This window comes from Ranitomeya imitator, chromosome 1 (genome assembly GCF_032444005.1).
Source record: "Ranitomeya imitator isolate aRanImi1 chromosome 1, aRanImi1.pri, whole genome shotgun sequence".
In the NCBI taxonomy this organism is placed as follows: Eukaryota; Metazoa; Chordata; class Amphibia; order Anura; family Dendrobatidae; genus Ranitomeya; species Ranitomeya imitator.
The window spans coordinates 605,465,066-605,489,914 of NC_091282.1; positions in this window are offsets into that span (position 1 = coordinate 605,465,066).

Genomic DNA, 24,849 nt, shown 5'->3' on the forward strand with positions numbered 1-24,849 from the left:
ACATGCACACAAGAAACACATCAATAAACCACAGGGACATCAGGAACACAACACTGAACCACAGGGACAACAGCAACACAACACTACACGACAGCAACGCCAGGAACACAGTAATAAACCACCAGAACACCAGGTACTCAACACTAAACCACAGGGACACCAGAAACACAACAATAAACCATCGGGACACCAGGAATACTGCACTAAACCACAAGGACACCAGAAACATAAAACTACACCACCAGAACACCAGGAATCCAGCACTTCACCACAAGGACGCCAGGAACACAACACTAAACCAACGAAACACCAGGAGTCCAACACTAAACCACAGGGACACCAGGAACACAACAGTAAACCACCGGAACACCAGGAACCCAACATTAAACCACAGTGACACCAGGAACACAGCAGTAGACCGCAGTGACTCCAAGAACACAACAGTAAACCACAAGGACACCTGAAACACAACACTAAACCACAGTGACAGTATGAACACAGCACTAACACAGGAACAACAGGAACACAGCACTAAACCACCAGGACACCAGGAAAGCAGCATTAAACAACAGGCACACCAGAAACACATCAATAAACCACAGGGACATCAGGAACACAACACTGAACCACAGGGACAACAGCAACACAACACTACACCACAGCAACGCCAGGAACACAGTAATAAACCACCAGAACACCAGGTACTCAACACTAAACCACAGGGACACCAGAAACACAACAATAAACCATCGGGACACCAGGAATACAGCAATAAGCCACATGAACACCAGGAACACAACACTAAACCACCAGGACACCAGGTATACAGCAATAAACCATAAGGACACCAGAAACCCAAAACTAAACCATCGGGACACCAGGAACGCAACAATAAACCATATGGACACCAGAAACACAAAACTACACCACCAGAACACCAGGAATCCAGCATTTCACCACAAGGACAGCAGGAACACAACACTAAACCAACGAAACACCAGGAGCCCAACACTAATCCACAGGAACACCAGGAACACAATAGTAACCATCGGGACACCAGGAATACAGCAATGAACCATAAGGACACCAGAATCCCAAAACTAAACCACCGGGACACCAGGAACGCAACACTAAACCATATGGACACCAGAAACACAAAACTACACCACTGGAACACCAAGAATCTAACACTGCAGCACAGGGACAACAGGAACACAACATGTCATGAATCACAGGGGGATATTTTGACCCCTCCGCTGACACCACTGTCATAAATTGGGGTTGTTTGGTTACCCTGATTCTTTTCTGAAGGGAATTTATCTATATCCCACTTCCCCGTTCCGGTTTGGAACTTGCAGCTCTCTGGCGCCCCCTTATCCTCAGGTCAGTCAGAGAAATGCACATAGGATAATTAGTTGCCAGAAAGGCTTTATGCTATGTACTGGCTGTGGGGTACACACTGCAGTGAGGGTGATATAATTATTTCCAGCTGCAGCAGAGCAATAAACTGTAAAAAAAAACATTCCATCACTCCCAGCGTTACCCACCAGCGCAGGACAATTCCGCTGCAATTAGCTCCTATTCCTTAATTAATAACGGGACAGGAGCCAACCCAATTAGTAGCGTAATTTACTTCAGAGGATGTGTAAGCACGTTATAGAGCAAGGAGAAACGAAGCTAGTAATTTTATATATTTTACTCCAAAAGGTAGGCAGTGTTTACAAAAGTGTAAAAAGATATTATCGAATGAGGAAATTATTTATATATAGACAATTACAAAATAAAAAGGGATTAAAGGAAGAAAATCGACTTACAGTTTTGTCATATCATGGCTGACCATGCGGCTGGGGGGAGGGGAGCATATGTCCCAATGATCACAGAATGTCTCTCAGCTAGTTCCCTGGACAAAGGGTACTGCAAAATGAGGTCTCACTATTTTATACTTGTTCCCAAAACCTAGGCACTCTCCCTGTGTTGACCTCACTGAGTGGTTGAATGCTCCCCTTTCTTGAAGATATGAAAAACCATCTCTACACATATATATTGGCGTATGAACCTCGTAGAAAGATGGCACCAGTGTCGTTATGCTCAGCGTGACATGGGGTTTCATTTAAGTATAAACACGAAGTGGATACATGACCTGCTTACAGAGAAATCCATTCCTTGCGTTTCGTTGGCTTTTAATCCTAGAGATTTCAGTGGCGTATAGATCTCTCGGTGGACATTCGGAATATGTGACTGTTATATCTCTATCACTAATTGGGGTCAAGTTATGCCTTACTATTAAGTTTTTACATGAACAAAAGAGCACATGTTACCACAGCTGCCTTTAGCCAGCTTGAGGCCATAAACTACTCAGTGGGGGCTGCAGCACATTGGTATCAAGTTGTGCAGAGCATGTAGTGAAAAGAAGAGTTTTCTATGCAGTGTGAAGGGGGGGTCAGAGAGCCCACAGCGTGTGTCTGTAAAACCATGGAGACTTCTGGAGATAAACTCAGAATATGGCAGATTTATATTATCGTGACGCAACACTAAACCACCGTTACACCAAGAGCCCAACTCTAAACCACTGGGACACCAGGAACAGAACACTAAACCTCAGGAGCACAAAGAACACAAAACTAAGCGACCAGGACACCGGGAAAACAACACTAAACCGGAGGGACACCTGGAGAACAAAAATAAACCACAGAAACATAAGGAACACAACACTAAACCACAGGAACACAACACTAAACCACAAAGACATAAAGAGCACAAAACTAAACCACAGGGACATCAGGAACATAACACTAAACCAATGGGACACCAGGAACACAACAATAAACCACTGGGTCACCAGGAATACAGCACTAAACCATAAGAACACCAGAAACCCAAAAGTACACCACCAGAACACCAAGAATCTAACAGTATACCACAGGGAAACGAGCTACACAACACTAAACCACCGTAACATCAGGAACACAACACTAAAACACTAGGACACCAGGAACACAACTCTAAATCAGAGGGACACCTAGAAAACAATAATAAACCACAGAAACACTAGGAACACAACACTAAACCACAGGAACACAACACTAAATCACAGGGATATAAAGAACACAACACTAAACCACAGGGATATCAGGAACAGAACACTAAACCACAAGGACACCAAAAACCCAAAACTAAACCACCGAGACATGAGGAACACAACATTAAACCAATAGGACATAAGAAACACAAAACTACACCACCGGGACACTAGGATCAAAACACTAAACAACAGGGACACCAGGAACACAGCAATAAACCACAGGGACACCAAGAACACTACACTAAATCCAAGGGACACCAGGAACACAACACTAAACCACTGGAACATCAGGAACCCAAAACTACATGACAGGGACATCAGGAACACAGCACTAAACCACAGGGACACTAGGAACACAGCACTAAACCATACGCACACCAGAAACACAAAATTAAACCCACGGGACACGAGGAACACAACACTAAACCACCGGGACAAAAGGAACACAGCACTAAACCATAAGGACAATAGAAACAGAAAACTAAACCATAAGGACACCAGGATCCCAACACTAAATCAGGGGGACACCAGGAACACAACACTTAACCAACGGGATACAAAACTAAACAATATGGGGATAGGGGAAAATATGTGCAAGTGGGTTGAGAGCTGGCTCAGGGATAGAAAACAAAGGGTGGTTATTAATGGAGCACACTCGGACTGGGTCGCGGTTAGCAGTTGGGTACCACAGGGGTCAGTATTGGGCCCTCTTCTTTTTAACATATTTATTAATGACCTAGTAGGGGGCATTCAGAGTAGAATTTCAATATTTGCAGATGACACTAAAGTCTGCAGGGTAATCAATACAGAGGAGGACAATTTTATATTACAGGATGATTTATGTAAACTAGAAGCTTGGGCTGATAAATGGCAAATGAGCTTTAATGGGGATAAATGTAAGGTCATGCACTTGGGTAGAAGTAATAAGATGTATAATTATGTGCTTAATTCTAAATCTCTGGGCAAAACCGTCAATGAAAAAGACCTGGGTGTATGGGTGGATGACAAACTCATATTCAGTGGCCAGTGTCAGGCAGCTTCTACAAAGGCAAATAAAATAATGGGATGCATTAAAAGAGGCATAGATGCTCATGAGGAGAATATAATTTTACCTCTATATAAGTCACTAGTTCGACCACACTAAGGCTATATTCACACTTTGCGGATTTCGCTGCGGATCCGCAGCGGATTTGACCGCTGCGGATCTGCAGCAGTTTCCCATGAGTTTACAATCCAATGTAAACCTATGGGAAACAAAAAACGCAGTGCACATGCTGCGGAAAAAAACGTGCGGAAACGCTGCGGATTACATTCCGCAGCATGTCACTTCTTTTCTGCGGATTTTCACCTGCTCCAATAGAAAACTGCAGATGAAAATCCGCAGAAGAAACCGCAGTAAAAACCGCGATAAATCCGCAGTAAAAACCGCGACGGGTTTTCACTGCGAATTTTGGAATTCTGCTGCGGAAAAATCCGCAGTGGAATCTGCAAAGTGTGAACATAGCCTTAGAATACTGTGCACAGTTCTGGTCTCCGGTGTATAAGAAAGACATAGCTGAACTAGAGCGGGTGCAGAGAAGAGCGACCAAGGTTATTAGCGGACTGGGAGGTCTTCAATACCAAGATAGGTTATTACACTTGGGGCTATTTAGTTTGGAAAAACGAAGACTAAGGGGTGATCTTATGTTAATGTATAAATATATGAGGGGACAGTACAAAGACCTTTCTGATGATCTTTTTAATCATAGACCTGAAACCGGGACAAGGGGGCATCCTCTACGTCTGGAGGAAAAAAGGTTTAAGCATAATAACAGACGCGGATTCTTTACTGTAAGAGCAGTGAGACTATGGAACTCTCTGCCGTATGATGTTGTAATGAGTGTTTCATTACTTAAATTTAAGAGGGGACTGGATGCCTTTCTGGAAAAGTATAATGTTACAGGGTATATACACTAGATTCCTTGATAGGGCGTTGATCCAGGGAACTAGTCTGATTGCCGTATGTGGAGTCGGGAAGGAATTTTTTTCCCCAATGTGGAGCTTACTCTTTGCCACATGGTTTTTTTTTGCCTTCCTCTGGATCAACATGTTATGGCATGTTAGGTTAGGCTATGGGTTGAACTAGATGGACTTATAGTCTTCGTTCAATCTTAATAACTATGTAACAGGAACACAACGCTAAACCACAGGGAGATAAGGAATACAAAACTAAACCACAGGGACACCAGGAACACAACACTAAACCACAGAGACACTAGAAACACAGTACTAAGCCACAGAGACAAAAGGAACCCAACACTAAACCACGGGAACACCATGAACCCAACACTGAACCACAGGGACAACAGGAGCACAACATTAAACCACATGGACATCAGGAACACAACCCTAAATGACAGGGACACCAGTAACCCAACCCTAAACCACTGGGACACCAGGAACACAACACTAAACCACAGAGACACCAGGAACACAGTACTAAACCACAGGGACACCAGGAACCCAACACTAAACCACGGGGACACCAGGAACACAACACTAAACGACAGGGACAACAGGAACACAACAATAAACCACAAGGACACCAGGAACACAACATTAAATCACAGGGACATCAGGAAAACAACCCTAAGTGACAGGGACACCAGAAACACAATACTAAACCACTGGGACACAAGGACCCAACACTAAACCACAGAGACACTAGAAACACAATACTAAACCAGACGGACACCAGGAACACAACACTGAACCACAGGGACACCAGGAACACAACACTAAACCACAGAGACACTAGGAACACAACACTAAATCACAGACACACCAGGAACTCAACACTAAACCACAGGGACACCAGGAACCCAACACTAAACCACGGGGACACCAGGAACACAACACTAAACGACAGGGACAACAGGAACACAACAATAAACCACAAGGACACCAGGAACACAACATTAAATCACAGGAACATCAGGAAAACAACCCTAAGTGACAGGGACACCAGAAACACAATACTAAACCACTGGGACACAAGGACCCAACACTAAACCACAGAGACACTAGGAACACAACACTAAATCACAGACACACCAGGAACCCAACACTAAACCACTGGGACACCAGGAACCCAACACTAAACCACTGGGTCACCAGGAGCCCAACACTGAACCACAGGGACACCAGGAACACAACACTGAACCACAGGGACACCAGGAACACAACACTGAACCACAGGGACACCAGGAACACAACACTAAACCACAGAGACACTAGAAACACAGTACTAAACCACAGGGACACCAGGAACCCAACACGGAACCACAGAGACACTAGAAATACAGTACTAAACCACAGGGACACCAGGAACCCAACACTGAACCACAGTGACACCAGGAACACAACACTTAACCACAGAGACACTAGAAACACAGTACTAAACCACAGTATCACCAGGAACCCAACACTAAACAACTGGGACACCAGGAACTCAACACTAAACCACAGTGACACCAGAAATGCAGTACTAAATCTCAGAGACACCAGGAACCCAACACTAAACCACAGAGACACTAGAAACACAACACTAAACCACTGGGACACCAGGAACCCAACTCTAAACCACTGGGACACTAGGAACCCAACACTAAACCACTGGGTCACCAGGAACACAACACTAAAGCAACGGGACACCAGAAAAACAATACTTAGCCACAAGGACACCAGGAACACACCACTAAACCACAAGGACACGAGGAACACAGCACTGAACCACAGTGACATCAGGAACACAACACTGAACCACAGGGACACCAGGAACACAGCACTAAACCACAGGGACACCAGGAACACAGCACTATACCACAGGAACGCCAGGAACACAGCAACAGACCACCGTGACCCCAGGTAATCAACACTAAACCACCGAGACACAAGGAATACAGCATAAAACCACATGGACACCAGGAACCCAACACTAAGCCACTGGGGCACCAGGAACCCCTTCACTGAATCACAGGTACACCAAGAAAGCAACACTAAACCACCGGGACACCAGGAACACAACACAAAGCCACAGGGACACCAGGAACACAACACTAAAGCACTGGGACACCAGGAACACAACAATAAACCACAGGGACACAAAAAACAAAACTAAAACACCAGGAACACAATACTACACCACAGGAATGCCAGGAACACAGCAATAGACCACCTTGACACTAGGTGATCAACAATAAACCACCGAGACATCAGGAATACAGCATTAAACCACATGGACACCAGGATTACAACACTACACCACAGGGAAACCAGAAACACAACACTAAATCACAAGGACTCCAGGAACACAACACTAAACCACCGGGACACCAGGAACACAGTACTAAACCACAAAGACACCAGGAACACAGTACTAAACCACAGGGACACCAGAAACACAGTACTAAATGTCAGGGACACCAGGAACCCAACACTAAACCACTGGGGCACCAGGAACCCAACACTGAATCACAGGGACACCAGGAACACAACACTAAACCACTGAGACACCAGAAATACAACATTAAACCACTGGGACAACATGAACCCAACACTAAACCACTGGGACACCAGGACAAAAAACATTAAACCACTGGGACAATAGAAACACAACACTAAACCACATGGACACCAGGAACACAGCACTAAACCACACGGACACCAGGAACACAGCACTAAACCAAAAGGATACCAGCAACAGAAAACTAAACTACTGTGATACCAGGAACACAGCACTGAACCAGAGGGAAACCAAAAACACAACATTAAACCACAGGGATATCAGAAACACAACACTAAACCTCTGCAACACCAGGAACCCAACACTAAACCACATGGACACCAGGAACCCAACAATAAACCACAGTGACCCCAGGAACACAATATTAAACCACAGGGACACCAGGAGCCAACACTAAACCCCCGGGACACCAGGAATACAGCACTAAACAACAGGAACATCAGAAACACAGCACTAAACCACAAGCACACCAAGAACACAGCACAAAACCACCGGTACACCAGGAACACAACACTAGACCAGAGTGACACCAGGGACACAGCACTAAACCACTGTGACACCTGGAACACAACAATAAACCACTGGAACTTCAGAAACTCAACACTACACGACAGGGACATCAGGAACCCAACACTAACCCACAGGAACAACAGGAACACAGCACTAAACTACCAGGCCACCAGGAACACGACACTAAACCACAGGGACACCAGGAACACAACACTAAACCACCGGTACACCAGGAACACAACACTGAACCACAGGGACACCAGGAACACAACACTAAACCACAGAGACACTAGAAACACAGTACTAAACCACAGGGACACCAGGAACCCAACACGGAACCACAGAGACACTAGAAACACAGTACTAAACCACAGGGACACCAGGAACCCAACACTGAACCACAGGGACACCAGGAACACAACACTTAACCACAGAGACACTAGAAACACAGTACTAAACCACAGTATCACCAGGAACCCAACACTAAACAACTGGGAAACCAGGAACTCAACACTAAACCACAGTGACACCAGAAATGCAGTACTAAATCTCAAAGACACCAGGAACCCAACACTAAACCACAGAGACACTAGAAACACAACACTAAACCACTGGGACACCAGGAACCCAACTCTAAACCACTGGGACACTAGGAACCCAACACTAAACCACTGGGTCACCAGGAACACAACACTAAAGCAACGGGACACCAGAAAAACAATACTTAGCCACAAGGACACCAGGAACACACCACTAAACCACAAGGACACGAGGAACACAGCACTGAACCACAGTGACATCAGGAACACAACACTGAACCACAGGGACACCAGGAACACAGCACTAAACCACAGGGACACCAGGAACACAGCACTATACCACAGGAACGCCAGGAACACAGCAACAGACCACCGTGACCCCAGGTAATCAACACTAAACCACCGAGACACAAGGAATACAGCATAAAACCACATGGACACCAGGAACCCAACACTAAGCCACTGGGGCACCAGGAACCCCTTCACTGAATCACAGGTACACCAAGAAAGCAACACTAAACCACCGGGACACCAGGAACACAACACAAAGCCACAGGGACACCAGGAACACAACACTAAAGCACTGGGACACCAGGAACACAACAATAAACCACAGGGACACAAAAAACAAAACTAAAACACCAGGAACACAATACTACACCACAGGAATGCCAGGAACACAGCAATAGACCACCTTGACACTAGGTAATCAACAATAAACCACCGAGACATCAGGAATACAGCATTAAACCACATGGACACCAGGATTACAACACTACACCACAGGGAAACCAGAAACACAACACTAAACCACAAGGACTCCAGGAACACAACACTAAACCACCGGGACACCAGGAACACAGTACTAAACCACAAAGACACCAGGAACACAGTACTAAACCACAGGGACACCAGAAACACAGTACTAAATGTCAGGGACACCAGGAACCCAACACTAAACCACTGGGGCACCAGGAACCCAACACTGAATCACAGGGACACCAGGAACACAACACTAAACCACTGAGACACCAGAAATACAACATTAAACCACTGGGACAACATGAACCCAACACTAAACCACTGGGACACCAGGACAAAAAACATTAAACCACTGGGACAATAGAAACACAACACTAAACCACATGGACACCAGGAACACAGCACTAAACCACACGGACACCAGGAACACAGCACTAAACCAAAAGGATACCAGCAACAGAAAACTAAACTACTGTGATACCAGGAACACAGCACTGAACCAGAGGGACACCAAAAACACAACATTAAACCACAGGGATACCAGGAACCCAACACTAAACCACATGGACACCAGGAACCCAACAATAAACCACAGTGACCCCAGGAACACAATATTAAACCACAGGGACACCAGGAGCCAACACTAAACCCCCGGGACACCAGGAATACAGCACTAAACAACAGGAACATCAGAAACACAGCACTAAACCACAAGCACACCAAGAACACAGCACAAAACCACCGGTACACCAGGAACCCAACACTAGACCAGAGTGACACCAGGGACACAGCACTAAACCACTGTGACACCTGGAACACAACAATAAACCACTGGAACTTCAGAAACTCAACACTACACGACAGGGACATCAGGAACCCAACACTAACCCACAGGAACAACAGGAACACAGCACTAAACTACCAGGCCACCAGGAACACGACACTAAACCACAGGGACACCAGGAACACAACACTAAACCACCGGTACACCAGGGATTACCTCTTGAAGCTCATCAAGAGAATGCCAAGAGTGTGCAAAGCAGTCATCAAAGCAAAATGTGGCTACTTTGAAGAACCTAGAATATAAGACATAATTTCAGTTGTTTCACACTTTTTTGTAAAGTATATTATTCTACATGTGTTAATTCATAGTTTTGATGCCTTCAGTGTGAATGTACAATTTTCATAGTCATGAAAATACCGAAAAATCTTAAAATCAAAAGGTGTGTCCAAACTTTTTGTCTGTACTGCATAAATAACCTGTTAACTAGTGATGAACGAGTATACTCGTTGCTCGGGTTTTCAGAGCACGCTGGGGTGACCTCCGAGTATTTGTTATTACTCGGAGATATAGTTTTCATCGCCTCAGTTGCATGATTTACGGCTTCCAGATAAGCTGAATACATGTGGGAATTCCCTAACAAACAGGCATTCCTCACATGTATTGAGTTCATCAGGAAGCGGTAAATCATGCAACTGAGGCGATGAAAACTATATCTCCAAGCAATAATGGAGCACCCCCAGACACAGGGCCACGCGTTTCGGTACCGGGCCTCTCTGGTTCGGTTCTGAGGCAGTCACGGTGGCTAGACCCGGTCCGCGACCCTGCTAAGGGGCGTCCAATGAAAGTAGTGGAACAGTCTGTCAGGGGTTCATGACGCCACCTGTGGTGTTCGGTCTGGGTGAACGACGCTGCTATGGGGTCCGCTGGGGTGATGGAATGGCAGCTGGATGGTATACCTTCCGACAGGTGAAGTATGTCCCCAGGGCTTCCCAGTAAGGTAGATGGTAATGGTGTGAGGTGCAGGCAATAACGAGGACACAAGGTTGCAGTCTCTTTACCTCTTTACTGAAGGCTTCAGAATCCTCTATCCAGAGTACGTTTAACAGGGCTCTCAGAGACCAGCCGGTCCGATGGGCACTTCCAGAGTTTCCTTCACAGATGGAAATCGTTGCCTACCAATAGCACCTGTGTGTTGTAGTCCTATCTTGCTGAGCATTCGGAATAGTCCTCACAACTGCTGTTCTCATTCATTCGTTCTCTACAGCTTTCTTTCTCTCTCTCGTTCTTTGGTTCCAGATGTTACTAGTTTCTAACGTCCCCCAGATATGTTATGGCTAGGACGCCACCCGTATGACGGGAAGGTCTTGGAGGTCTTCCGGGACCCTAGAGACGCCCCTCTCCCAATGTTGCCCCCTATGTCTTCGTAGGTGTAGAAGGTAGACAGCCAACCTATGATTAACTGTCCAGCGGAATTTGATGTAAGGCCTGAAGTCAGTTACTCCTACGGTGATCCGGCCACCGACTATGCGCCTCAGTAAGATGTTGCCTTTCTCTCTCTGCACGACTCTTACTGGCTCTCCTTTGTGCTGATCTTGTTTACACTGTTCCACAATATCCTTCCCTTCATGTCTCTCTCCTGGATACCGCCGCAGGGTGTGCAGGCGCGGTTCCGTTACGTTCTGTTCTGTTCGCTAGGCACCTGCCAGGTTCCCACGCCTGACAGGGACCCCCTGTGCCTTCTCCCTGCAACACCCCCTGCCACGGGATGTTGCCTGGTTCCAACCCAGTCAGCTTCTGACTAACTTCCTCCCCAGCCCCTAGTTTTACCAGTGTGAGGAGTGGCCCAATAAATAAAGCCTTTTTCTCCCCTTAGTGGCCGGAGTGTGAAGTGCAATGTGTTCCAGATACCTGGTCAGGAGAACTCCTTAGTGCCATCAGACGTACCGCTGCTCCCCTTAGCGGCAGAGCGCCATACTGCAACGACCAGGTCTCTGGGGCGCTGCACTAACAAATACTCAGAGGTCATCCGAGCGTGCTCTGAAAACCCGAGCAAGGACTACACTCGCTCATCACTACTGTTAACCCTTGTTCTGCCTCCTGTGTGTCACTGCATCCTATGCACCTGCTTGCATCCTACAGGAACACCAGGAACCCAACACTAAAACACCGGGACACCAGGAGCACAACACTCAATCACCAGGCACCACGAACACAATGTTAAACCACAGGGACACCAGGAACACAGCAGTACATCAGTGATGGTATGAGTGACATCAAGTACTACCCCATGCAATGCCGCATAATGGCAGGAGTGTGGGCAGCAGGTGTGGCTGTTTTTTCGGTCTGACGTGTCCCAGATTCCTCCATAGGTTTCCTCAGATTATAGCACACCCTGACCTGGGTCACCTGGCGCTGCGCCCTTCACACACCGCCATGATGATCTCCTCTGTCTTCATTCTTTGGACATTTGGTTCAGTGCCAGCGACTGATGTTTACGGAAAATATCAAGGTGCGGCGGTGGCGGTACGGTCCTCACACTGAGCCCCGCATCACTACAGCACACAGTGTATGGGGAAAACAGTGTATGGGGAAAACAGTGACACTGGCCTGAAGCTACACTATGTATATATACACTGCTCAAAAAAATAAATGGAACACTAAAATCCCACATCCTAGATATCACTGAATTAAATATTCCAGTTGTAAATCTTTATTCATTACATTGTGGAATGTGTTGAGAGCAATAAAAAAATTATCAAAGTAAATCATAACTAACATTCCACGGAGGTTTGGAGTTGGAATGATGCTCAAAATCAAAGTGGAAAATGAAGTTACAGGTTCATCCAACTTCAGTGGAAATGCCTCAAGACAAGGAAATGATGCTCAGTAGTGTGTGTGACCATCACGTGCCTGTATGACCTCACTACAATGCCTGGGCATGCTCCTGTTGAGGGGGCAAATGGTCTCCTGAGGGATCTCCTTCCAGACCAGGAATAAAGCTCCTGGACGGTCTGTGGTGCAACGTGATGTTAGTGGATGGTGTGAGACATGATGTCCCAGATGTGTTCAATCGGATTCAGGTCTGGGGAATGGGCGGGCCAGTCCATAGCTTCAATGCCTTCGTCTTGCAGGAACTGCTGACACACTCCAGCCACATGAGGTCTGACATTGTCCTGAATTAGGAGGAACCAAGGGCCAAGTGCACCTGCATATGGTCTCACAAGTGGTCTGAGGATCTCATCTCCGTACCTAATGGCAGTCATGTTACCTCTGGCGAGCACATGGAGGGCTGTGTGGCCCTCCAAAGAAATGTCACCCCACACCATTACTGACCCACTGCCAAACAGGTCATGCTGAAGGATGTTCCACGGCGTCGACAGACTCTGTCACGTCTGTCACATGTGTTCAGTGTAAACCTGATTTCATCTATGAAGAGCACAGGGCGCCAGTGGAGAATTTGACAATCCTGGTGTTCTGTGGCAAATGTCAAAAATGTTAAGCATCTTGCACAGTGTTGGGCTGTGAGCACAACCCCCATCTGTGGATGCCAGGCACTCAGACCATCCTCATGGAGTCGGTTTCTAACCGTTTGTGCAGACACATGAACATTTGTGGCCTGCTGGAGGTCATTTTGCAGGACTCTGGCAGTGCTCCTCCTGTTCATCCTTGCACACAGGCTGAGGTAGCTGTCCTGCTGCTTGGTTGTTGCCCTCCTATGGCCTGCTCCACGTCTACTGGTGTACTGGCCTGTCTCCTGGTAGCGCCTACAGCCTCTGGACACTATGCTGACAGACACACCAAACCTTCTTGCCACCGCTCGCATTGATGTGCCATCCTGGATGAGCTGCACTACCTGAGCCACTTGTGTGGGTTGTAGAGTCCGTCTCATGCTACCACGAGTGTGCAAACACAACTAACATTCAAAAGTGACTAAAACATCAGCCAGAAAGCATTGGTACTGAGATGTGGTCTGACACTAAGGGACTTTAAGGGTCCCTTAAGGGATTAAAGATGAAAGGACACTTTCATTTGTCTTACATCATGGCTGACCATGCGGCATGCATGGGGGAGGGTTGACATCAAAATTCATCACAGTGTCTCTCTTTAGCTGGCACCCGGGGCAAAAACCTAGTGCAAAATGAGCTCCTACTATCTTATACCCCCCTGGCCGTGACATCACTGAGTGGGCTGAGCCATGTACACCACTCCCCTTTCCAAAGAGACTCAGAACTTTATTAAAACTCATATCCATCATAGCGTATGCTGGGAACATCGTAGAGTGACGACGAAAGTATTACATGTCTTATCACGAGGTTAGCTTCCATTTAAGTCTACACATGGGGTAGCTGTGTGACCGGGCTAAGTAGTAATCCATTTCTCTGTTTCTGCTAGGTGCTGAGCTTAGAAAAATACTCTGTGTGTCGATCTACCCTGGCACATTCCATCTCCCTACCGAGGGTCGAATTATTCCCTCTTGAATAACTCTCATACACAACACAACACACATGGCTGGAAACAAAGAACTTGTTTTCTGCTAACTCCCGCTTGGTGAATTCGCCTGAGCACCTCCTGGAGATGCTGCAGGTGTTCCTCCCAGGAGGGACTGAAGATGGCAATGTCTTCCAGGTACGATGCTGCGTACCTCTCCAGTCCCTGAAGCAGGTGGTTGACCATCTGCTGGAAAGTGGCAAGGGCATTCTTCAATGAGTGGACTCGTACAATCCGAAGGGGGTGATAAAGGCAGACGTCTCCTGTGCCACGTGGTTCAGGGGAATCTACCAATATCCTCGACTCAAATCCATTATGAATAAATATTTTGCACCAGCTAACCGTTCAAGCAGCTCCTCGATGCACGGCATTGGATGCGCGTCCGAGGCTGTGATGGCGTTGAGCCCCCTGTGGTCCACGCAGAACCGGGTGGTCTGATCCTTCTTTGGCACGAGGACTTCAGGTGAGGCCCACGTACTTTTGGACCATTGAATCACCCCCAGCTGTAACATCTCATCGATCTCCTGGAACATTTACCTGCTGCACTCAGTCCTATCAGGTCTGTTGGTGAACACGGCCCGGAAGGGTTCCTGCCTGGTTTGCAACTGCAACCGCTGGGGTTCGAATAGCAAGGAGCTTAGCTCCACGTACTCGATGGACCCACCTGCCTTGGCTTTGGCCAGCATGTCCAGGAGGGTGTCTTCCTCCCCGTCTTCGGGCAGGTTGCAGACCGGTAGGACGCAGGCTTCACGTTAGTAATGAGCCTTCATCATATTGACGTGAAAGGCCTTTCGCCTACCCCGAGTGTGGTTAAGCATGACCACGTAGGTGACTGGGTTGAGCTGTTGGTGGAAGACGTACAGGCCTTCCTAGGCTGCCTGAAGCTTATCCTTTGGTACAGGGACCAGTACCCACACCTTCTGACCCATTTGGTAGGTCCGCTACTGGGTGTTCTGGTCGTACCAGTGCTTCTGATCAGCCTGGGCCTGCGCCATGTTGTCATGCACGAACTGCGCCAAGGTCTGAATTTTGTCACGGAAGCGCATGACATACTCCAGTATGGACATCTCGGAAGGGTTCAGCTCTTCTTCTCAGGATTCCCAAAGGGTCGCCAGACTCGCCTACTGTACAGGAGCTCAGAGGGGGAGAACCCCGTCGAGGCCTGCGGAACCTCTTGGTAAGCGAATAGCAGGTGTGAGAGGTACCGTGTCCAGTCGCGTCCTTGGGTCTCAACCAGCATGCGTAGCATCTCTTTGAGGTTACCGTTGAAGGGCTCACACAAACTATTGGTCTGGGGGTGATACGCACTCGATACCAGAAGCTTCACCTGCATTTTCTTACAAAGAGCCTCCATTAGGTGAGACATAAATTGGGTCCCTTGGTCGGTATGCATCTCTTTGGGAAATCCTACCCATGAAAAGATGTCCAACAGTGCATCCACCACCTTATCCACCCTAGTTGAGGACAGAGCCACTTCCTCTGGGTACCGGTTAGCATAGTCTACCACAGTGAGGACTTATTCCTTTCCAGAGCTGATGGGGACGGCCAGCGGCCCAGAATGTCCACTCTGGAAAGGCTCCTATATCACTAGCAAAGGGATCAGGGGAGCCTTAAGAGCAGGTGATACATGAGCAGCAGTAGTTTGTCACATCTGTCCCTATCTTGGGCCAATAGAAGTGTTGAGACAGCCGGGCCTTAGTTTTGCTTATCCCCCAGTGTCCAGCGAGTGGGTTCTCATGGGCAATCCGCAACAACTCACCCCTGAATTGGTACGGGACAACCAGCTCTCTTTCGCTCAACCACTCCTTTTGGGATTGATCGGGTACTGTCTCCCGGTATAACCTCCCTCGTTCCCAGAACACCCACTCCTTATCAGTCACGGAGGTGGGCATCTCGGCGAGGTGTCTCAAATTCTCCAGGCTCGCATCTCAGTGCAGAGCAGCCTGGAACTCCTGGCTGGAGGCAGCCAGAAGTGACGTCATGGTTTCTTCCCCACTGGAAACCTCTGGGATCTGCTCTGGGTCCAGCTCTGGTTCAGTCCCCCCCTGTGACTGAGAAGGGTCCAGAAGGCAGAACGTTATCTGTGTTCCGGGCACTCTGACTGTGGGTGACAGCAGCTACATGGGCTGTCTCTCCGGGGATTTCCAAAGACCCATCAGCTGACGCTGCTATGGGTTCTACCTCCCCATCCACCTCAAAATCTCAGAAGCAGTGCTATATATGGGGCAGTTACCATCCTCTGTGGCACTGGTCAGTTGCACGGCATCACCTTCCTCACGGTTCCCATGCATCTCCCAATTTCCCTTAGCACCATTGCTTGCTCCTGTTAGGGGTTGCTCGGGCACCCCACCCTGCAGAGTGACCCTTCCAACCGCCCCACCCACCAAAAGAACTGCTGCATTAGGCCCTGGGGCCTTGGCTAGGGTGTTCTTCTGATTCCCTGGACAGTTGGGGCTGATATGACCAGTCCTATTGCAGGCAAAACACTTACGAAGATCGATTGTAGGTCTGGTGCTATTGGCAAAGGGGACAGGGCCTCCAGTGAGTCGGCTGGCAGGGGTACTGGAGTTGGTTGCAGGCTTACCCCCTCTCCAGCTGGCAGTGACTGGCTTCCGCACTTTTGGTTTATGGTTGGCTTCATAGGCGTTTTTAGGGTTCCCACCGTGCTGCCACCAATATGTCACAGATCCCACCGTGCTGCCACCAGTATGTCATGAATCCCAACAATATGTCAGGGATCCCGGGGAGGATACCTTTATTGTCCCCATTACTCACACCAATTTGTCACGAACTGGGGTTGTTTAGTTGCCCCTGGTTCCTTCTGAAGGGGATTTATCTATATCCCACTTCCCAGTTCCGTTTTGGAACTTGCAGCTCTCTGGGCCCCCTTACCCTCAGGTCAGACTAGGTACTGCACCTAGGGTAATTAGTCACCAGAAAGGCTGCCTGCTATGTACTGGCTATTGGGCACACTGCAGCGAGGGCGATATAACTACTCCCACCCAGGCGGGAACAATCATTCTCAACATCGCTGTCGCTACAAATCCTCCCCAATCGCACAGAACAAAGTATGCTGCCACCAGCTCCGATTTCCAAAGGATTAACGGGTCCGGAGCCAACACAAAACGTACAGTTTGTTATAGAGCAGGGAGAGACAAGCTAGTAAATGGTATATTTTACTCCACAAAAAGGTAGGCAGTGTTTACAAAGTTTTAAAAAGATATTATAAAGAAGGCAATTCATATGTACCTTGCAATTACAAATAAAAAATGGATTAAAATTGAATAGAACACTTACAGGTCATTCAGATCATTTCATCTCCTGGTCACCAATGTGCTCAGGAGATACGTCAAGATGCATAAGGACAGCTTTGAAGAGCTGTTGCTAGCTTGCTTCCTGGACCAACACTCACTCCCAACTCCCCAGGGTTAAGATATACCCCTTCCTCGTGACATCACTGAGTGGGCTGAGTTATGACATGCCCTCCTCGTTCTATTCTTTATGTTTTTGAATTAACATGGCAGACAAAGACATTCCTGGAGTTTTCCCCATGTGCTTTGACTTGTACTTAAACTTTGAAGCTATATAAATTCTTGAGAGAGGGGCTGCTGCACATTGGTCTCCCATTACACAATATAGCAGAGGTGAGGGAGGGTGAGTGGCTGAGAATTCCAGCCTTGTGCTGGCAGGCAGAAAAGAGAAGGAAGGTCGAATCTGCAGCTTTAAGGAACGTAGCAGAGCTCAGTGCGCGTGATCATAGACAATCAAATAGCTCAAGTTCCTGACAGGTGTTGTCAATCTGCGTTGCTTTAGCCACGCCTGTGGGCTCTCAGTCCTTCATAAACTGTCGCACCTCAGCTGGGCAAAGATGTAGAAACTGGTCTTTAATCATCAAGTCTCGCAGCTGTCCAAAGGTGGTCACTGACAGTCCTTGGGTCCACTGGTCAAAGTGGGTACTGAGTCCATGCACCACATAGCTGTAACTGTCGTGTGGGCCACGTTGGAGGTTCCGGAACTTTCTATGGTAAACCTAAGGTGTAAGTTGGTACTTCGTTATAAGGGCCTGCTTGATGGCCTCATAGTCTCCATCTTGTTTGGGTGGGAGAGAAGCAAATTCCTCCAGAGCTTTACCTTTGAGCCCTGGGGTCAAATATCGGACCCATTGGTTCTCATGCAGCCGGTACTGTCTGCAGGCTTTCTCAAAGGCCCTCAGAAAAGTATCCAAGTCCTCGTCCTTTTCCATCACAGGAAAGTGCTCGGGCTGGGGTTTAGGGATCTGAGCGCTGTTGGGCTCGTCGCTGGACTGGGTCGACCCCGGCCCATCCCCCACAGCACATGGTCACCCAGGAGATGAAATGATCTGAATGAAATGTAAGTGTTCTTTCAACTTTCAATTAAAATCACAGCATGGTGAAGGGCGGGGTGTTCAAGTCAGAAAAAATAGTATATAGCAAGTAATGGTAAACTTACTTAACAGAGAACTAGTCTGATCTGGTGCATAACCAAAAACAACTTACATAGCAAATAGATAAATGGCTGCACTCAATTGTGCTAAAGCAAGGGAATGTGTGATACATGAAATGTGAATAGCATAATGGCTCGTGAAATCTATGAAAAAACACATGAGATGCTTAGCACAAAATTTGGCCAAAAAAATGTTTTGTGGCCATCCGATTCATGAGAATTCATGACAATTTGGCCATCCGATTCATGAGATTACCTTAACGTTGGTGGATGGGCTCACATATTTTGGCCAAATTTTGTGCTAAGCATCTCATGTGTTTTTTCATAGATTTCACAAGCCATTATGCTATTCACATTTCATGTATTACATATTCATTTGCTTTAGCACAATTGAGTGCAGCCATTTACCAGTATGTCATGAAGCGGGGTTGTATGGCTGCCCCTGGTTATTTTGTGAAGGGGATTTATTTATATCGCACTTCACAGTTCCGATTTGGAACTCGCATCTCTCTAGCACCCCCTTACCCTCAGATCAGTCAAAGAACTGCACCTAGGATAATTAGTCGCCAGAAAGGATGCCTGCTAGGTACTGGCTATTGGGCACACACGGTGATATAATTATTCCAATGATAAAGGATAAAGATCACTGCGGTGCAATGCAAATGCATTGCAGCGCTGCGATCTTTGTCCTTTATCATTGCAACCATATTTACTGGACAGGCCTTGCACAGAACCTGTGTTTTCACCTGCAGCTACAAACTTTAACTCTCTAGGTGCGTCACTGTGTCTTCTATTGTGATATAATTATTCCCAGCAGCAGCCGAGCAATACACTATAAAAACCTTGTTCCGTCCTGCCAGCATTACCCACCAGCGCAGGGCACTTCGCTTGCCACTGTTTCATAGTTATTAAGCCACTGTCACGGTTTACAGGGAGGATACCCTTATCATCCCCACAACTCACCCCAATTTATAATGAATCGGGTTTGTTTGATTGCCCCTGGTTCTTTCTGAAGGGGATTTATCTATATCCCACTTCCCAGTTCTGGTTTGGAACTTGCAGCTCTCTGGCACCCCCTTACCCTCAGGTCAGACAGGGCACTGCACCTAGGATAATTAGTCACCAGAAAGGCTGACTTACTTTGTACTGGCTAATGGGCACACTGCAGCCAGGGCGATATAACTACTCCCACTCAGATGGGAACAATAATTATCAACGCCGCCGTCGCTATAAAGCCTCCCAAACGCACAGGACAAATTCTGCTGCCACCAGCTCCAATTTCTTAATTATTAACGGGTCCGGAGCAAACCCAGATTAGTAGCGTAATTCACCTCAAGAGACATGACAGTTTGTTATAGAGGACGGAGAGACAAAGCTAGTAATTTTATATTTTACTCCAAAAAAGGTAGGCAGTGTTTACAGAAGTATAAAAAGGTATTATAAAGAAGGCAAGTATTGTATGTACAGTACTATTACAAATAAAATGGGAATAAAGTTGAAAGAACACTTACATTTTGTTCAAATCATTTCATCTCATGGCTGACCGTATGCTGTGGGGGATGGACGACACATCTAGATGCTTATCACACATCTGTATAGCAGCTAGACCCCAGACAAAAGACACTGGAAGACTCATGTCCCACTCAGTTATCTCCCAGCTCAAAACCAAAGCACTCCCCCTGTGGTGACGTCACTCAGGGGCTGAATCCTCCCCTTTCTTAGAGTTATGACAAACCATTTTTATACCTAGCTTGCTGAATGAACCTCGTATACGAACGCACAATGTTCAGGTTCAGAATGTGCACCACATCGGGGGGAATCTTTTAAGAGTAAACACGGTGTGGTTGCATGACCCGCTTATGGAGATACCTGCTCCTTGAACTCGTTGGATTTAGCTCCTAGCGATTTCTGTGAGCTACATATCTCTCGATGGACATCCGGAATATATAATCCTTATATTTCTAGCCCGGATCGGTGCCAATATACATAACCTTAAAATAACAATAGAATCCCATGCTTGTGGTATCAGTTTTAGCCAGTATCAGGTGGGAGGGGGGATGAGGGGTTTTACACAGAGTCTGGCTTTCGCAGCAACAAGTCATAAACATTCCTGAAGGAGGGAGAAATGAGGCGTTTAGGATTACACACACAGGCACAGGAAACTGCAGCTGAGAGCTCTGTATGTGTAATTGACGTAATCAGAACTTTCCTATTTCCTGACAGCCAACAGCTCCTATTTCTTAATTAATAACGGGTCAGGAGCCAACCCAATTAGTAGTGTAATTTACTTCAGAGGACATGTAAGTATGTTATAGAGCAAGAGAAATTAAGCAAGTAGGTTTATATATTTTACTCCAAAAGTTAGGCAGTGTTTACAAAAGTGTAAAAAGATATTATCAAATGAGAAAATTATGTATATATAGACAATTGCAAAATAAAAAGGATTAAAGGAAGAAAATCAACTTACAGTTCTCTCGTGTCATGGCTGACCATGCGGCTGGGGGAGCGGGAGCATATGTCCCAATGCATCACAGAGTGTCTCTCAGCTAGTTCCCTGGACAAAGGGTACTGCAAAATGAGGTCTCACTATTTTATACTTGTGTCCAAAACCTAGGCACTCCCCCTGTGGAGACCTCACTGAGTGGTTGAATACTCCGCTTTCTTGAAGATATGAAAAACCATCCCTACACATATCTCTGCGTATGAACCTCGTAGAAAGACGACACCAGTGTCATTATACTCAGTGTGACATGGGGGTTCATCTACTATATAATTGTCTAAGGGTCACTTCCGTCTTTCTGTCTGTCTTCTGTCACGGTTATTCATTCGCTGATTGGTCTCGCCAGCTGCCTGTCATGGCTGCTGCGACCAATCAGCGATGGGCACAGTCCGGAAGAAAATGCCGGCGGTAACGGACCACGTTATGCCGCGGGTAACACACTCCATTACCGCCGCTATTAACCCTGTGTGTCCCCAACTTTTTACTATTGATGCTGCCTATGCAGCATCAATAGTGAAAAATGTAATGTTAAAAATAATAATAAAAAAAACCCCTGCTATACTCACCGTCCGTAGTCGCTCGCGCCGGGCCCCCATCTTCCGTTGCAGGTTCCGGTGGCAAAGATGGTATGGGAGAAGGACCTGCCATGACGTCACGGTCATGTGACCGCAACGTCATCACAGGCCCTGCGCGCCTGCGCTAAAAGGGCCTGCCATGACGTCACGGTCATGTGACCGCGACGTCATCACAGGCCCTGCGCGCCTGCGCTAGAAAGACCTGCCATGACGTCACGGTCATGTGACCGTGACGTCATCACGGGTCCTGCGCTCATGCCAACCCTGGGACCAGAAGCTGCCGTGGATTACAAGGGGCCCTCGGAAAGGTGAGTATATGTTTATTTTTTAACCTGTGACAAACCTGGCTGGGCAATATACTACGTAGCTGGACAATATACTACGTGATTGGCCAATATACTACGTGGCTCTGTGCTGTATACTATGGTTGAGCGAAACAGATAGGCAGTTTTCAAAAGTCGCCGACTTTTAGCAAAGTCGGGTTTCGTGAAACTCTGGGATCGGGTCGGCGATCTTTACTCCAAAGTCGGGTTTCGTTTTATATATATATATATATATATATATATATATATATATATATATATATATGCTCGAGCATATTTATATATATATATTTCAAGTATTTTAATGAAATAAACACACAGGTTGTTTTAATATTTTATTGCTCTCTCAATCCACCTGAAGACCCTCGTTCTGTAACAAATTAAAAATAAAATTAAAAATAATAAACCAACAATATACATACCTTATGTTGATCTGTAACGTCCCACGCTGTAAATCCATCTGAAGAGGTTAAAATATTTTACAGGCAGGAGCTCTGCTATAATGCAGCTGTGCTCTTGCCTGTAAAACCCTGGGGAATGAAGGTAATGTAGGTCAATGACCTATAGTTACCTTCATTCGTGGTGATGCGCCCTCTGCTTTATGTCCTCGTATGAACTCAAGCCTGGGAACTTTCCTGGAAAGCACGCCAATTTTTTCCGCGATTTAACCCTTAAATTTTGCACATACACACTACTAACATTAGTGTGTAATATGCAAAAAAAAGGGGGATATGACATGGTTTACTGTAGGTAAACCATGTCTCATATCATGTCGGGTTTAGGCAGGAGAAATGAAAAGCCGGCAATTGAATTACCGGCTTTTCTGATATATTGCGCTGAAGCAAATATAAAAAAAGAAAATTTCCCATTGACTTTGCATTGGGTTTCGTTTTTCGGCCGCTCCTCGACCCCGACTTTTCAATAAGATCGGCCGATTTCACTCGATCCGACTTTTGAGAAAGTTGGGTTTCGTGAAACCCGACTCGACTTCAAAAAATGAAAAGTCGCTCAACCCTACTGTATACTACTTCGCTGTGCAATATACTACGTGGCTCTGTGCTGTATACTACGTCACTGGGCAATATACTACGTAGCTGGGCAATATACTACGTGACTGGCCAATATGCTACGTGGCTTTGCGCTGTATACTACGTCGCTGTGCAATATACTAAGTGGCTCTGTGCTGTATACTACATCACTGGGCAATATACTACGTCACTGGGCAATATACTACGTGGCTACGCAATATACTACATCACTAGGCAATATACTATGCAACTGGGCAAGATACTATGTTGCTGGGCAATATACTACGCAACTGGGCAATATACTACATGGCTGCGCAATATACTACGTGGTTGGGCAATATACTACGTGGCTGGGCAATATACTACGTGACTGGGCAATATACTACGTGACTGTGCAATATACTATGTGGCTGGGCAATATACTATGTGGTTGGGCAATATACTACATTGCTGGGCAATATACGTCACCTGGCAATATACTATGTGGCTGGGCAACATACTACGTGACTGTGCAATATACTACGTGGCTGGGCAATATACTACGTGGCTGGGCAATATACTACGTGGCTCTGTGCTGTATACTACGTCACTGGGCAATATACTACGTCACTGGGCAATATACTACGTGGCTGCGCAATATACTACATCACTAGGCAATATACTACGTAACTGGGCAATATACTACGTCACTGTTTATTCATGGGGTTTCAGGAAGGGTTAAAAAAGCCCTTCTGATGTACGAGACTCCTGCTTCTCTAGAGTCCGCTATGAGTCTTGTTGTCCGCATTGATCACCGTTTGCATCAGGGGGAGCAAGAGACGCCGCCGATGGGAGACACACATACACGTGAGGTTGCTGCAGGTGAGCCCACGGAGCCTATGCAAATCGCAGGGGTGTCACATGTTAAACATCGAGCCCCTCTGCTCAGAAAGCAGGGAGCCTGTTTTTGCTGTGGTAAAACTGGTCATTATGTAAATACTTGTCCTCTGCTATCTAAGAAAGGCGCAACGGCGGAAAACTACTAAGCTCAGAGGGTGTGGAGGAGGCCAATCTGAGCTTATGCATGTCCTCCATGGGGGTCTCTCAATGTATGCTCCCTGCCAAAGTTATGATCGCTGGCAGAGAGTTGCCAATCACTGTTTTTGTGGATAGTGGTTCTGCCACTAATCTCATTGATGAGGAGTTTGCGCGCACGGCCGGTTTCAGGATCGAAAAACTGCCTCATCCTAT